We start from the raw sequence: 14993 nt of genomic DNA on the forward strand, positions 1-14993 counted from the left end.
AGATTGAAGCTGCCCCAAGCGTGAGCGAGCATTTCTGCGTCAGCGAGAGCACTTCACGTAACAGTTGGTGTTGTTCTGAGACTAGCTTTTTCGCATCAGTCAATTTGCGCGCTTCGTTCCGTGCGGTTGGTTGGTCGTCGGTGTGTTCGTTTTGTTCGCTCCTCAGTTACTCTCGTGTCTGCGCTCGCTTGCGTGCGTACGTGTGTGTGCGCGAGTGTGAGAGTGTGTATGCACGCGTCTATGATATGCAAATGATAATTGTAAAAGCCGCAACGATCGCATATATATTGGCAGTAAACGGGGTGCATACACTTATTGCTCGACTGTGACTGGCTCAAAAGTGCCCTACAGCTTTGGCCTACACACACTCGACGGATCCTTAACGCTGTCGTCGCGGGCGGCGCAGGCGTTGCCTTTGCCTTTGCCTTTGGTCTCCGACTATCCAACTCCAAAGTAAGCGACCAGTTCGACAAGTTTTTTGTGTTGCCTTTGCATTTTTTATGCACACGCTTTTGTTGTTTTTTTTTGTGTTCCTGTTCTTTTTTATATTTTGTTTGCATACAAATGCACGTAGGCAACTAAAACAACAACAACAGCAACGAGCAGTCGTAGTAGAAAAGCAACAACAACGTCTTAGTACGAGTATATCGTTTCCTTTCTCTCTGCCTCTACGTTCTTATTCGAACTTCGTTTAGTTCTGGCGGTCATCAGTTACTGCTGTTGCTGTTGTTGTTTTTATTGCATTTGCTCTTGTTGTTGTAGTAGCTGTATTTTAAATTTTGCTGAAAGCTGGCCACCTTGATAAGCCGCTGGCAGGTCCAACTTGCTGGCAACCTCAACCAAGTTCAATGCTGTTGCAATGCATTTTCAACTTCCGCTATGCGCCCGCGGGTCAATAAACATTAATTAGTTGCTTACCACGAACAAAAAAAGAACGTGCACAAGATTTGGACTCGACTTAACTCTGTGTGTGTGTGTGTGTGTTACAAAGTAAGGCAGACAAATAAAAGCTTTAAGGTTATGTGTCATAAAAATGCATTGCGCCTGAAAACAAAACAGATTTTATATAGCAGCAGCACAGTAGAGTAAACTATTAAATTATATAAGAAACAATTTATTTAAATTGAAAAATGTGAAAATATAAACACTCAGTTTATTGAGTATATTAAAACTATCATAAATAACTTAATTTATTTTAAATATCCCCTGAAATTACCTTTTAAAATATGCACCTGTAAATATGTAAACAAATGTTTACCTGAATAAGTTAGAAGTCAGATTTTATACATAGGATCTTGGTACGGAAGTCAGACACAATAATTTATAAATTGGGAAAAGAATATAATACAACGCGTCTGGTTCCTATTGCACTTATAAACAAAATGAATAGTAAATAAAATCGAAGCATAGCAGGTATTTAGAGGTTACTCAATTTCATGAGAATCGCAGAGAAGGCGGCGTCTTACAGTACTTTTTTGCAGTATAGTGGAAAGTAAACTTTATCACTCAGGCCCACATTATAATATGCGTTTACTTCAGTAAAAAGTTTTAGATAAATATTGGCAATAGTTTTGCACGCTGTGTTCCGTATGTAATTTCATCCGTTCTACTAACCGTGACAAAAATGAGGGTTTTTGCGATTGTTGAGAAAAAAAAATATATATAATAAATATTTACTTTTGCTTTAGCTTTTGCTTTTCTATTTTTATTATTTTTGTATACTTGCCAAACGATAAAGGAAATACTTTAGAGACTGTGCAATATCCGCTGTGAGAATGCTCGATAGCTTTGTAGTGCGTAATGCATATTTGCGAAGAACTTTTGCCGCTATTTCAGATATTGCATTGCCAAGTAAGGAGGAACCCGTCTCCATGCCGTGAGCAACTGCCACTATCGCTTGGTAACCGGCAATCGGCAGGGAGGGAGGAGGAGGGCGGGTAACCTTGGTGGTGGCCATTACTGGGCTTCATCGTGGGCTTTGCCACTGAGTCATGAGCGCGCTCTTCAGACACCATTTCTTGTAGCCTTTTGTTTTGTACTTTATGGCAAATGCTGGCCGCAAAGAACTGGCTATGTCAGCCGACTTCGGTTTTAGCCCAGAAGCAAAATGTGGCAATTTTTTTTAGAGCGTAGAGTAGATTGGGAAGGGTATAGTTGACTATGTGATGGCGTTATGTGGCGCATATGATAACAGCTAGGTTTGTAGTTGGCATATGTCTAAGAAGTATGCTTAGAGCATTCGATATTCGTTTTAAATTCTCTCCTTAACAATTCTCTTGAAGATATTTGTGATCTGATAGATCTTTGGCCAATTGAGCAGTTTCTGCTTCATTAAATGTTTGTAGAGTATTCGGCATTCGTTGTCACGTTTCTCCTCAATTCTTTTTACTTATTTTGTTACACATAAATGTCGTTCTTTTTGCATTTCTGCATTGGCTGTTTTCTGCTGGGCGGGCGACATTTCATTTCATTTCCACGCCCGTTCGCCATTTGCAGTGGGTTGCTTTGGTGCTTTGGAAAGCGAGTGACCGCTATTTGAAAGACAATTTTTGCTTTTTATTATATTATATTCACAGACTAGACTAATTAAAGAGGGACGCCCATATGCTTGTCTCAGCTAGAATCGCATAAAGTTCTTGGGCTCTAATCGCTGACCAGGTCTAAAAATTTAATGAACTTTCTGTCGAGCAGCAGTTCAAGTTGTTGGCGTCGACATACGTGACGCTTAAACAATACTTTTTTTTACATATATTTGGATTTGGTAATCAACACAAAAGTAAAAACAAATAATAATAATAAAAAAAAAAAAACAAAACTAAAGTGTGCCATATATGGACAAACACATAGCTATACATATGCATGTTTATACGTAAAACATCAACCGAGTTTTATATTTGGTTTGTGTGTTTAGTTTATTATGCAGTTGGAAATGTGCACTGCACATTGTTCAAAACAATGGCATTATACGATAATAGAAATTAAGCGGGTTGCATGTCGGCGTCTGGGAAAATTAAGTCACTCCGAAGACCCACAAAAACTATATAAAATATATATACGTATATAAAAAAAGTAAATTACAAGTCGAATGGCAGAGTGATTGACTATGACATACCCTGATCATCGGGTTCGTTTGATGTTATAAATCATATATATTTATCTATAGATAACTATACAAAGGTAATATGAGCCATGCCAATTCTTTTTGTATTATCTTATGTTCTTCGAGTCATTCAACAAGTAGAGTACTTCATATTTATATGTTATTTCTATGGAAAATTATTTAACCAACGTGGTGACTCGAGACCTTTAAAACATGCAGTGCGAAAGTAAATTTCATGAAGTTTTATCGATCTCTTGAATATTGAAAAAGGTATCCATAAAATATAATTCTGTTGCTCTTATCTCTCTCTATTTATCTTTCTGTCCCTCTCTCTATCTCTCTTTCATTTTCTCCCTCCCTCTTAGTTTATTTCTCTTTCTATTTCTATCTCTCTCTGTTATGGGTTTCAACCTCCCAATGAATTCACATATAGATGAATATAAATTTATCAAGATCATTTATATTTTCTGCAGTCAAGCTAAGCCTCCTTCTGCCTCTAGCATGCCTGTGTAACAAAAATCAGTATACCCCATTTAGTCATTTTCAAAGGGGTATAGGGCAGGCGAGAAAAGTTACGGCAAGTGCTAACTAACTAAATATATGCACATGGGGCGCAGACATAATACAGCTTACACAGCGTCTGGGGCAGTGAATCTTATTTGTAGCTGTTCTCAGCCATGTGAACAACTACAGCAACAGCAACAGCAACAGCAACGGCAACAACAATAACAACAACAACTAACACTAGTCAAACAAGCAATACCAAGTGCATTAATCAGCCACTGCTGAAGGGCCGACTTCAACGTGCCAGACAAAACTCCAACTATGGCTGCTCAGCTAGCCTAAAAGTAACTCTAGCAGCTAAATAGTAGAAGTTTTTGTCGTTGTTGTTGTTGCCACTGCTGCTGCTGCTGCTGTTGCTGTTGGGACCATTTATGGTGTCAGTAAGGTAAGGTACACTGCAGCAAATAAATGGTATGGTCTTGATAATGATAATGATGCCCCGCTTTGGTCTGGTACGGCCCTCAAAAGTGGTGCAATTTCTGTTGCCGGTTCTGGGCCTGTGGCTCTCTCCCATATATGGTGCTCAAGTTCTTTGCCATGGCCAAGACTGCCTGCTAAGAAAGTGGCCAAAAAGGCAAAAGCAAAACAACAACAAAAGTGAGAGAGACAGACATACAATATATATATAAGTAAGTGTATATAAAGTAAAGCATGTTGTGGAAAATGGCGCTGCACTCAATTTGGTAACCGACAGGCGGCTCGACTCGTTCGCTCGTCCCCTTTAAAAGTCCGCTTCTGGTTTGGCTTCTTTTCACCAGCCGAAACGTGCAGCTGATCGGTGGGGTCGTACTCGTGTCTTACACATATACATGCATAGATCTACATACATATCTATGTGCACAGACTAGTTTACCTATTTCCATGTGCCCAGTTCTAATGTCGGTGCCATCGAGCATTTTCCATGCTAACTTGCTTCGTGTCGCTTTTGCACGCACTATTGCTTTGATGTAGAGGGTGAAGAGCAAAGTCTTGTTCACTGTTAACTGGGTTCAGTGAGCCCAAATTATGTGTTATAAAAATAAAACTTTAAGAACTCCATAAACTAAAGCGAGCTCCATGGTAGGTGCTAAGGAAATTCTATCTAGCAGGTGTTAGGCAATTAATTTAACTACATTTGAGTTGGGCTTAGTTCAGCTATCAGCGAGGCGGCACAGCACAGCATGACATTAGAATTAAGAATAACAGGTGAACAATAAGGTGAGCTGCCGTGGCTTATCTGTGGAGGAAATGTATATGTGTGGGCAGAGAAAGTGCCTACATTTGTTTAAATGATAAGAGAAACACACATTTACCTCTTGGTATTAAATATCCTTCAGTTATATTATCAAGCAGCTGTTAAGAATTTATTATAGTTGCTTCTTAAATGCTGCATTCTATTTATTTAGCAGTCGATGCCTATTTATCGAGTCGGTTTAGGTATACCTCTAGCACGGATAAGAAAAAAGATCAAAATTATTCTCCGGGTATAATTATTATTATGTTCAAGTCAGCTGTAAACACTATGTAAAGCATCTGTTAAGTAAATACATTACAAATTTGCTTCAGGCCAGGCGTTTTCATACTTGCCATAAAGAGAAAATTCGTCTAATGTATTTATCCTGCAGTTAAATTATTGTTATGTAGATATTCCAGCTAGGCACAAATTGACAGCTTATGAGTCCTATATGCTGCTATACTAGTAACATGCTAAATCTACAATGATCCTCATGTTAGTCATTTGCCCTCAGCTTACCCTTAAACAGTGACTAATATAGATAATAAGAGAGGTTACAAAGAGGTTATTGTTTTTTTAGCGGAAGCATTTAACTGCAAGTTAGATCAATTGCTCAAAATTATTCAACACATTAAAAAACAAAAGGAGCTAAACACTAGCGTGTGTAAGCTTTTTGGGAGGTGTAAAATTTGTTTTGTTGTTTGTTTGTTTGTTTGTTTTTTGGGTTCATTAAAGAAAATGTTCTATCGCACGAGATGTACGCTTGAATTATGATTAAGAATAATTGTTGCGCTGTCTGTTTATAATTAGAAATGAGACGGAAACCGGTAACTGCTACAGCTTCTGGCAGCATCTTCAGAAGAGACGCAAAGAGACTTTAACGTAATTCGCATAACCGACACATTGAATCATCAACGCAAAGATCATAAAAAAACCTATTTATAATGGCAACTAGGAACTCATTAGCATTACCTGCAGCTATCTATCCATGTATCTATCTATCTACCTGTCTACATTTGCATTGTGTGAAAAATCGAAAAGTCAAAATAAACAGAATTCAATTACGACGTCGACAACGGCGAAACGTGAAACGAATGAAGTTGTAAACGTTTGTGCGGTGACCTTGAATATTTTCGCCAGCTATGGGTAAATAAATGTATATGTATCTGTACCCTAAAACCTTAATGAAATATCTACGGCTCGGGCTGCATACTCGCCTACCAGACGGCGAGGGTATATTAGTTTTTTTTATGATGTCTAGTCTGGTTGTTTATCTTTCTGTTTGTCTGAATGGAAGTCAGAGAATCAAATATATGTCTATCTATGGCTACTAGAAGCATCTGTTGATCCCTTTAATCTTATATACCCCTAAATTATAAATCGGTATACAACTATAGATTTTACATTATACATATGAGTTAAGTTTTGGGCGCGTATTATCCAGTCAGCTACGCCTGTCGCCTACGTTCTTAATTTGGTTTCTTTTTGTTTGAACAAACTGCCGGCAGCGAGGCTTGTATTTTAGGGCTCAGGTAACGAGGAGGCAGTTACAAAGGTACATACATATACATATGTATTATATAGATATATGTGTGTATGTGTGAAAAGGTATTGGCATTATACTACACACTCGAGTGATTAATTTCCTGTTTATGCGCATTTTGTTCTTCAGTTCTTCGTTCTTGTTTGTGTGGCTTCCTTCTACTTCTTCTTCTTGGGACTGACAGGAACAATACAATACGAAAAAACCCGAAACGCACTATTTTTTTGAAGGTTTTCTTCTCAATGAAATTAAGGCGGTGCTCAGAAGAAATATATGTATATGACTGCTCAATACCCTTGCTGTGGGCATCATAAGTGCGATAATAAAATTTGTAACACCTTAAGGGAGAATGAAGCAGTTTTATATGATTCAAAATTCAAAATTCTCTCGTGTGCCACCTGGGCTCAGATATGTAAATATTTTCTTTATTTATTATACACTTTCGTAGAAATTTAAAATAGCAGAAAAAATGAATACTATTCATATGGCAGTACATTAAAATTCTCTGTATAAAAATCTTTTCAATTTCATATAATGGAATATCTAAGCGATTCGACTGCTTGTATACTCAAAATTTTACACACTTTCATATATATGTTCTCTATCCAGAAGAGTATTGGAATATTCGTCACATTATCTCTCGATTTTGATATTGGCGAGGATATGCTCTGTCGCAGTTGCCAATTGTTAGCGTGCTTCGCAGATATTACCCGCAATTACCAGACGCTCGATCAGATACTTACATATTTTGCGCACATGTATCTGACAGATACACGTGTTGCTGCAGCACCGCGAAACGGTTCATGTAAGCGAACGCCCGCTTCTGCTTCTTCATTGCTCAGTCAATGTCCAAACAACTCCAGCGGACAGGTAGCTCAGCTCAACGCAGCTGAGGTGAGCTCAGTCTTGCCTTACCTGTCGTCGCTGTCGTTCGCGTTTCCTCTCAGCTCAGCTCAGCTCAGCTCAGACCCTGAACGCGGCATTGTGTAGTTTTCATTGCTTTTGATTTTAATGTTTCGTGTACGATTTCAGCGGGGAACGCATCGTCGAATCGGAATCGCTGAGAATAACTCGAAATAAATAACGAAACCCGAATTGAATGAATAAAAAAGCGATTGAATTGAGTGCGACGTAATTTCCAGGAATTTCGCAATTGAATTGGAATTGATTTTTCGGACATCGAGTGTAGATATACATACACACATGCATATGAGTGTATTCGTGAGTGTTGTGTTGTGTTGTATGTGATTGAATGGAACGAGAACCCGTATTGTAAATGACGCGACGTCATTTCCATGCTCCATCTAAATGCTGTCAGCCGAATGAGTTTTGTGGAGCAACGCGACTCCATTTACCTGTTTTGTGCAGTGTTACCGTTAACAGTTAGAGCAACACTTACCGAATTATTATTGAAACCAGAAGTGTAGCAATCTATAAATTGCAAATACTCATATATCATCGATCGTGTGTGTGAATAATATTTATATAAAATTGAGCAAATATGCAAATATAATCGATTGGGAATATGCGAACATAAATCTTCATTTAAATGGTAATTTATGCATGATAATGAAGCTGAAGATGCTGCTATATAACTAATTATTTTGTTTGTGAATCATAAATAGGAGTTAAGTTATTTATAACTTTTAATTCGCTGTGTGAATATTCTTGACTTAAAATATGCTAAAACTATTTATACGAAGCGTGACTAAAGCAAATGCTGCAAAGCGAGATTCAATGAAACCTTTTTATAGTATAAGGAAATCATATATATTTTATGTACTACGAATTTAATTATAAGCTTTAACAGTATTCTTAAGAATTAAGGCATTGAAGAATCAAAATGGTTTTTGATTTACATGGCTTACTTTTGCATTTAGATAGAAGTCTAGCTTTAAAGCTTCTATATTAAATCTTGTATTTAATTTGATGAAAATTTAATCATTTTTGCTATATTTACATTTTGTCTAAAGGTTATAAAAATGTTCCTATTGCCCTCAGCGAATCTGGTTTAGAAACTGAAGGCAATCAATTTGATTGAACCTTAAACTGATGTGAACTTGCTTTGTAATTGAAATCGGCCATTCAATATTTTATCTTTACTTTTCAATTCGATTGTTTGTTTTGATTTCTTATTCTTTTTTTGATTAAAATTCTTCTTTATTTCAATTCGTCAATTCAAAATAAATCTTCGAATGTGTATTCATCAATTCAATTCGTAATTTTATTTATTTTTTCAATCAAAACACTTTCAGTTTGGAAATCCCATTCAACGCTTTATTTTAATCATTCAGTACTTCCATGTAAACCCCATATATGTCGTTATATACATATGTAACACTTCAATGTCCTTTTCAAATTCAATTTTGTTTTGCATTGTAATGCTTATTTCACTCATATGCCAGTATTCTGCTTTTCTTTTAAATATTATCAAAATTATTATAGTTTTTCGAGCTCATCAATTGATTATGTAAGGTTTGCGGAAAATATTCCGCTGCTCATCAGAGTCGTGTGTGACTTGTGTCTATTGGGCGAATACGCTGCTTTAGTCAATTGTCTATAAATAATTGTGTTTACTACGCTTTTTTTGGCCTCGCGCTTAGCTTTTGTGTTCAGTTTTCATTCAGCGCCACAGACACGATTCTATTGACTTTGAATATTTGTTAGCTCAGTGTGCTGGCGCCTTTGGCGTCGAGGGGGGCTTGGGGTCAATTTTGTAGCTAATGACTCCGATAATTGGCATTGTGTGAATGCCTTTTTGTTTAATGGACAGCCAAGACGAAGGCGCTGTTCGTTTCACGCTCTTTGGCAAAAAGATTGTTTGCATTGTTTTGCATAGATTATGATTGAGCCAGGTGTATGTTGTGGGGATAGATCTCTGTCCCTACCCCCTCCACTCTTTGCGGCCTGATGTCTGCAATTAAAAACGCAACAAGGGCGCCACGAATCACAAATATTTATGCAAATCATTGCGGGCACTTAACGCTCATAACTAGACAAGCAGGCAGGCTGGGCTGGCTGAGCTCGGCTTGGGCTGTACTCAGCTATGTTTAGCTGCAAAATGATTTCAAACATAATTATTGAACTTGCCAAGTGCTGAAACTTGTTTAACTTAATATGCACTTGACCCACTGACAAAGTGACAACTAGAAGGAAATAGCTAAGAGCATCAAGACGAAGCTTAAATACACTTATTCTATGAGGATGATACCTAGCACGTAAGTGGGTAACCAGCAAAGATATTTCAATTAAGATTGGTATACATATACATATCTTATAATCATATGATTACTCAAGTAGATATTTCTAACATATTCAAGGGCAAATACTTTGATGGCCTTCAATAGCTGTAGAATATCTTAGACATTGTAACAGAAATGCATTCTATAGTAGCTATATGACATACTATACTTTTCTATATATATATTCAGTCTGTAATATCAAGTAAAGTCTATGCAAAGTTTGTTCAAACATTAAGATACCTAGCTCATCTATATGATGATGTCGGTGAGTTCATCTTCTCTGCAGATTGCGTGACAATTATTCAAGTACCCTCAATAAGCATATCAGAGCTACACTCTGCGACTATTTTACACTTCAATAAACTCACTTAATGAACGCAATTTGTAGCAGACTCTAAACTGTTTAATATTTTACATAAAATCTGGCACATAAAAAATAAAGAAAAATGTTGCTCGAAATGGTTTGTCCATGTCCTAAAATGCGCTATGCTCGGTCTTTTATAATCTGCCTTGATCTTTATTATAGCCAAGTGCTATTTGAATGCGCGACGTGTTTCCAGACAAAGATGACATTTCGAGATGTGCTCCACAAAAAAAAAAAAAAAAAAAAAAAAAAAAAACAATAAACAACTTTGTGGAACAGCTGATGAAATGAAGTCAATGGCACAATTTGACAAATTGTTGCAAAATTTGTAAGGCTAAAAAAAAATTTCATTTGTAAATTAATGAAATGAAATCAATGAAGCGTTGTTTTTGTTTTAGTTGTTGTTTTACTTGTTGTTGGGGCGTGGCTGCATATAGTGATTTGCACCACTGGCCCCGCCGACATTTAATTACATTCGATTGAACAATCAATAAAAAGCAATCAGCGCTGCAGCAAATCAACATATAGAGAGCGAGAGATACGAAGTATCTGTCAGATACTTTTACTCGTATCTTGTCGCTTGTAGCTCGCCGCATGTAGCTCGTATCTGGCAGCCTGTAGCTTGTAGCTAGCATCTTGTTAACAACGTTTAGACTGAAAGACTAACCAAAGCGTTTTACATAATCTAGCTGCATGCGAAACTGTGTCAAGTCACCTGCGAAATGACAAAGCACCTGCAGCTGTATCTGTATCTGTACCTGATGGATCGACAGGTGCCAGGTGCCGCACGCATTGTCATGCTCGTATTATGCACTATTATGCTGAACTTGTTTCTATTTTTGTTATTTTTACTTTCGTTCATGGCGCTGCTTGGCTCCACAATAAACAGAGCCAAGAAACAAACAGACGATCCGCGTCTAGTTTTACTTTCCTTTCTTGCCAAGCGTCGCGACTTTCAATTATTAAATACACATACTAAGATACATAGACATACACACACACACACAGCCGTAGTCGACTCTGGCTTGGTAATTGACTTTCAGAAGCTAATCCAAATTACTCAAAGCTAATGAAAACATTTGCGCTGCAATTTGCTGCGCTGCAGCTTGAAATTCGTCACAGAATCGCTCATTAATTTAGTTTGAATAATTATTTGTATATATTATATATAGAGTTATTTATTTATTTACTTACACATTCTTGTTAAATGGGAATCACATTTTGTGATATAATTGTGATATTTGTTAATAGGCTCTGAGGGCACTCGCCCGTACCCCCTTAATGCGGCCTTAATGTGAACTTTCGCTCCAACTAGAGGTCAAGCTGAACTAATGTGGCGACTTCCCGGATTTGTGCAAAAGTTCAGCTGATTAAATGTTAGTCAAAGTCTATGTTGCCTTATGTTTAACGGAAGATAATTGGCATCGTTGATATAGAGTATAGTCGGGCATATGCTACAGGGTATGGCACTCGAAGTGTAACTAACTGAAATTTCCGTTGTCATTTGCCAGCCAAGTTTCCGGCTAATCTTAAAGGCATTTGCAAGCCAAAACGAGAATCGATGTTGAGATTATTTGATTATATTCGCACACTCAGATTAAAATACATCAAAGGCATTTCGGAACTTGTATATTCATATGTATGTAGCTTATCATTTATCTCTGCTTTATTTTTAGTGCATATTATTGTTAGACTATTATTTGGTAGATTTCTAGTCGTTTATAGAAAGTTTTTAAATAGTGACACGAAGTACATATTATGCCAGTTTCATTTAATACTTTTGATTGATATCAGCAGACAACTTAAGGCTCTCTATGGCTGTCAGTAGCATATGCAAAATCGTAGCTACTTTTCAACAAAATTCTCTCAACTTGAACTTACTATAATTATAGAGTTACTAGCTATACAATATACATATATACAATAGCTCTTTCCTGCTATAGAACTTAACTATAATATTCGCTGGAAGTTTACGGAAGATATTAAATATATCTATAAGTATATATGTACATATATACGTTCTTTCCTTCCACTATCCTGTAATTATTGCCTTCTTTCCGGTTCCTTTTTGCATTTTAAGCAAGCGCAATACGAGTGCATAAATTTAGCATATTTTTAGCAGACAAATTTGTTTCCAGCCGTAGCCAATTTTTTATGGATCCGGCTCTCGGTTTCCGAGAACTTTTCGACTTGAACAGAAAACAAAAAAAAAAGTTTGGCTCATTTTATGGCCATCAACAACAACAACTACAACAACAGCAACGAGTAAAAGCGCTTTTATTTTGCCGGCAAGTGCAGTTTGGGCCAAATAGCATGTTAATGTTCAGACTTTCAGTTCCAGACTTTGGGCCCAGTTTGGGTTTTGAGTGCGGGTCCGAGTCGAGTTTGTTGTGGTTACGCGCGGCTGCCTATGCCATCTGTTGGTGGCGTTGGTGGTGCTGTCGCTCTATTCGCTGCTGTTGCTGCTGCTGCTGTTGCTTGTTGCTTTGGCATGTCAGAACCTTTATCATGGCAGCGCCTGGCTACAATGCATCCACATTGTCATACTTAGTTTTTGTTGCTTTTCGCTCTTGTCGCTCGTTCGATTCGAGTGCACAAAGAAAAGCAACAGAAAGGCTGTCAAGAGCTGTGCTCGGTTCATAATGATGTACGTGCAGTTGCCGGGCAGTAATATTTACCTGTTAATAACCTGTAACTTAATGCACTGTCCGTCATTTGAGTGCCCTCTGTACAGGTCTGACTCTATATGTATGTGTGTGTGTGCGTGTGTCTGTCTGTCGCCTATTGCCACTTTCATGTGCTATATAACTTCTCCGATTCCGTTCCAGACACTAAACTGACGCCCAGGTTCGAACGGTCCAGCGAATTTGGGCCCTTCAACATAAGTACTACTGTATATTGCTTGCCTATGCATATCGGGTTACTCTATCCATCCATCTATATCTGGAGCCGTCTGTATCTATATCTTTATCTGCTGTCTGTATCTGCAACCGCATTGCATCTGCATTTGCATTGCTTGCAAATCTTCCAGCGTGGCTGGCGCCTGGTTTCTTTTTGCAAACAAACAAAAAAACATTTTTTTGTTTTTCAATAATAAACAGCCGTAGCCGGCGTCCACTTTTTGGTGCCTTAATTTGCGTTAAGAGCCGCCCATAAACATTTTATACAAATGAAGTGGAGTTTTCTCTGACTACGTGTGTGTGAGTGTGTGTGTGTGAGTGTGTGTAAAATGCTTTCAAGATTGAGATACGTATCCAATGAGGGTGTTGCCTGCTGTTGGCCTGTTTCGTGGTCAGCAATGCCAACGAACTCGTGATAAAAGCTGTTGAACGTTGTTGTTGTTGTTGTTGTTAAAATGGTTTTTAAACATTTTGAGCTGAGCTCATTGATTTGTGCAAGCGTGCATAATTATTTTGTAAAGTGTGCATTCCAAGTGATTGTGATAAGAGCTGTTTATTTTTAGTGTGTATGTGTGAGTGTGTGTTTGTGTGTGGTGCGCTTGTTTCCAGCAACTTGGCAAGATAAAATGTATGCCATCGTGACGATAAGATGCTTGACTTTTTTTTCTGTATATTTGTCAAGAGCAAAAACAACAAAAACAAACAAACACAGTCATTAATATAATGACACAACTTTTGTTTAACTTTTCTGATAGGCGACAGTCGATTTTTTGACTCACTCCACAAAGTAGGGGAAAAAACAAACGAAATTTGTATTGTTTCCATGCAAAATAAGCCTGATTAAGCTCGTGAATTAATTTAATATCTGCCGAAAGCTATCTCAAAACTGTTTCTTTACATCTGACAGCAGATTAGCTGAAGACTGTTAGAAACATATGAGCGAAATATAAATGAGAGAAGTTCAAAATATATTCGAGATTTTAATTAAGAAGAGAAGACTAATCTAAAAACTCTATTTTAAATTTGAATTTAAATCAATTGGAAATGATTTAAGAAAGCAACATAAATTCAAATAAAAGTTCTTTTACTAAGACAATGCATTCCTTGGGAGTAGAATCAATAGAATAGATTAGAATTAAATCGGATAAAATATTTTGTGAAACATCAAATAAATAGACGATAAATATTTGCAAATTGTATTCAAATTTAAGAGAAGCTTTTTCATGTTTGACAAAAGCCTCTTGAAGACTCGACTCTGAAAGGTGAGAGTGATCTACTACTCGAAATCGAGAAAGAGCTATCCATCGTATATGGAAATGCAGAGTTATATTAAGACACTTCACAAAGCTTTCAATGCAGCTTATGATTAACCTTCATATTCTCCCTTTATCTATACAGCTTCGTCCCATTTCATACCCAATTTGATTCAGGCTCAATATACTACAAATTGTGCTGCTCTTTAATATGTATAAATTCGTGAAATTTGTAACCTGAGCCATATTCATTGTTTTCATTTTGTGTTTAAACAGTTGCTTTTAATGACTTTGTTGGCGCATTTTATTTTTCATATATTCGTATACTTTCTGTGTTTTCACTGCCAGGCAGACAGAGAGAGATAAAAACGCAGAATACAACAACGACAACAACAACAACAACAACGAGAATAAGTCGCAGCTGAATTCAGTTCAGTGAAATTTTGCGCAAAACGAGCAAACAGAAGTTATTGCCACATATTATATTTTGTATTGTATAATAAAAGATGAAATAGAATTTAATGAAAGTCGGCCAGATATAATGTCATAATCGTGCATAATATACTCGACTAATTCCATTGTAGTACCTCGACTCGACTCCAGAATTTTGCCTTTCACTTTCTCGCAGACATATTTGTCTCCCAGCGAGAAATTTGCACAATTAGAGAGCGAGAGAGAGAGAGGGAGATAGAGAGAGGAATTTTACTTTCGTTAGTTGTGAGTTTGTCTTGGCTACGAATTCGATTCGCATGCAAATCCAAGAAATTCATACAAAACCCTCGCATGTGAATCATTTCGTTTGAAAATAAGTTAT

General features: G+C 37.2%; 1 protein-coding gene across 2 annotated transcripts in view; it reads left to right on the forward strand.

Moving 5' to 3' along the window:
- The first annotated feature begins 32 nt into the window (after positions 1–32).
- The window catches only part of LOC6581618 (sodium- and chloride-dependent neutral and basic amino acid transporter B(0+)), a 30087-nt gene continuing 15126 nt past the window's right edge, over positions 33–14993 (forward strand). Inside the window, exon 1 of one of the 2 annotated variants that reach the window (XM_015161944.3) lies at positions 33–453. The gene's annotated coding sequence lies outside the window, so the exon portion shown is untranslated. Of the gene's footprint in view, positions 454–7328; positions 7973–14993 lie in introns of those variants that run through there. The other variant, XM_015161945.3, reaches the window with a different exon arrangement.

The sequence above is a fragment of the Drosophila mojavensis genome, unplaced genomic scaffold (assembly GCF_018153725.1).
Source record: "Drosophila mojavensis isolate 15081-1352.22 unplaced genomic scaffold, ASM1815372v1 contig_74, whole genome shotgun sequence".
Classification (NCBI taxonomy): Eukaryota; Metazoa; Arthropoda; class Insecta; order Diptera; family Drosophilidae; genus Drosophila; species Drosophila mojavensis.